The sequence below is a fragment of the Oncorhynchus keta genome, chromosome 21, assembly GCF_023373465.1.
Source record: "Oncorhynchus keta strain PuntledgeMale-10-30-2019 chromosome 21, Oket_V2, whole genome shotgun sequence".
Lineage (NCBI taxonomy): Eukaryota > Metazoa > Chordata > Actinopteri > Salmoniformes > Salmonidae > Oncorhynchus > Oncorhynchus keta.
The window spans coordinates 53,136,545-53,139,474 of NC_068441.1; positions in this window are offsets into that span (position 1 = coordinate 53,136,545).

A 2,930-nucleotide genomic window follows, 5' to 3' on the forward strand; every position below is an offset into this window, starting at 1 on the left:
TGGTAACGATGTAGTCTATTCTGTCACAGCCTGGTAATGATGTAGTCTATTCTGTCACAGCCTGGTAATGATGTAGGGAGACAGTCACACTAGTCTTCACACATGCACATTCAGTTGAGCACAGTTTAAAGTATTTGAAATGATTTCAAATAGTAATTGAACCCAGGTCTTCACATGACAAACTGAGCGTTTTAATGTTTGTTGTTTGGACTGTAATAACGAGTCTGAACGATAGAAAGTCACATCGCTCATTGATCAGCCAGGAAACTGCTTTAGAACTTAAACTGACCTACTGAAAACGATTTGGTTCATTTTGTCACCTGTGGTTGAGATATAAGTGCATTATCACCCTCGGACTGAACTCTCCCAGTGTTCTATTGTGACTGAAGGTTCCTACTGCTGTTAATGGAATCATTTTACTGGTTCTGCAGAGAACCTCAGAATATATTCATCTGGGTGGAGTTGTTTATAGTTTTCAAAACACTCACTGGTCTTTTTCTTGATACTGTCTTGTCTTGTCATTATGTTGCACAATGCATTTAAGTAATCAGGTTATTGGTGAGGAAAATGTCAACGTCAAATCAACCCAATCACTGTTTTCAAATAAATTACCCAGAAGTCCATGTGTCTTGTCTCTTGACTCTAAGCAACGCTAATCGTAGTTAACAGGCTTTTGTGTCATGCTATCATTCATTCAATAGTTAGCTAAACTTCTCATATTGATAGTGAAATCAAAAATGTAGTTTAAACTGAACGGAAATATACCTATGTTTTACATACAGTATATAGTCATTTACTAGATGATTTATGTTTGAATTAATTTTTACACACAGGTCTTCATCCTGTCACAGTGTTTCCACAACAACTCCAACCTGCCACAGCAGATCTCCTGTTACCAGCATGACCTCGCCATAAACCTTATTTCAATAGAAACCTAAATGGGGAAGGACTACTTCAACTTGTCCAAAAAGAAACTCCAATGAAGCGTTTTTTCTACCGCTGAGCACTAGTGATTATGACCCCTTCCTGTGTTGCATTATCAGTGTCTCAGGATTTGATTCAATGAACAAGGCACTTCAAACAGTCTTTCCACTTAAGGATGGGAATTTGAACCAATGACGTATAGAAACGCTGGATTGCTGATGCTATGTGTTGACCATTAAGGGACTTTGAAGCCAGTAGCAGTCCTCCATAAGAATGAATGGAATTCTACACTATTTCAATTAAATGTTTCAAGGATGCATTTAAGAATTTTGGTTGTCCTAGTAGGGACAGTTATACAGTAAAAGGGGACATAATATATTTTTAAAAGTATGCATTAAAGTGTCTGTAAGTTAATACACGTGGCAAAAAAAACAAATGTAGACGATATATGCGTGACTTTTTTTTTTGTTTTTTTTGGTAAGATATTTTCAAACAAAAGTAAACAAGATGGAATCGATTAGACAGACGCACACAAATTCCAACAAACGTCAATGACGTCACACCTGCTCAAACCCACATTCCCACCGCACCCACATCTCTTCCGTTTGTCTCAGTCCAACGTTCCTCTCATTCTTTATACCTTGGGCGTTTCCAGCACGTTTAACGCTATGCACGCATGGCCTCAAATTGTGTTCTTTTATTTATTTCTCGATGTGGGCCCACATTTTTATTGTTGTTTTGCTAAATTTAAATAATAATAATGCATTTGATTCATCCACTGTCAAAATGATTTCCAGTTTTTATGTAAACATTTTTTTCAAAAATGATTTACGAGAAAAGTATGGTCCAACCCATTGGGTATCTCACCTCACCCTCATTTGCCATGCCTTGATATATGCAGATAGAAATGTCAGTAGAGGATGCCTGGATATTTTTTTAAAAAATGCCTTCCCGAACCATCTTAAATAAACATGCCCCATTCAAGAAATTTAGAACCAGGAACAGATATAGCCCTTGGTTCTCCCCAGACCTGACTGCCCTTAACCAACACAAAAACATCCTATGGCGTTCTGCATTAGCATCGAACAACCCCCGTGATATGCAGCTGTTCAGGGAAGCTAGAAACCGTTATACACAGGCAGTTAGAAAAGCCAAGGCTAGCTTTTTCAAGCAGAAATTTGCTTCCTGCAACACTAACTCAAAAAAGTTCTGGGACACTGTAAAGTCCATGGAGAATAAGAACACCTCCTCCCAGCTGCCCACTGAGCTGAAGATAGGAAACACTGTCACCACTGATAAATCCACCATAATTGAGAATTTCAATAAGCATTTTTCTACAGCTGGCCATGCTTTCCACCTGGCTACTCCTACCCCGGTCAACAGCACTGCACCCCCAACAGCAACTCGCCCAAGCCTTCCCCATTTCTCCTTCTCCAAAATCCATTCAGCTGATGTTCTGAAAAATCTGGACCCCTACAAATCAGCCGGGCTAGACAATCTGGACCCTTTCTTTCTAAAATTATCTGCCGAAATTGTTGCCACCCCTATTACTAGCCTGTTCAACCTCTCTTTCGTGTCGTCTGAGATTCCCAAAGATTGGAAAGCAGCTGCGGTCATCCCCCTCTTCAAAGGGGGGGACACTCTTGACCCAAACTGCTACAGACCTATATCTATTCTACCATGCCTTTCTAAGGTCTTCGAAAGCCAAGTCAACAAACAGATTACCGACCATTTCGAATCTCACCATACCTTCTCTGCTATGCAATCTGGTTTCAGAGCTGGTCATGGGTGCACCTCAGCCACGCTCAAGGTCCTAAACGATATCTTAACCGCCATCGATAAGAAACATTACTGTGCAGCCATATTCATTGATCTGGCCAAGGCTTTCGACTCTGTCAACCACCACATCCTCATCGGCAGACTCGACAACCTTGGTTTCTCAAATGATTGCCTCGCCTGGTTCACCAACTACTTCTCTGATAGAGTTCAGTGTGTCAAATCAGAGG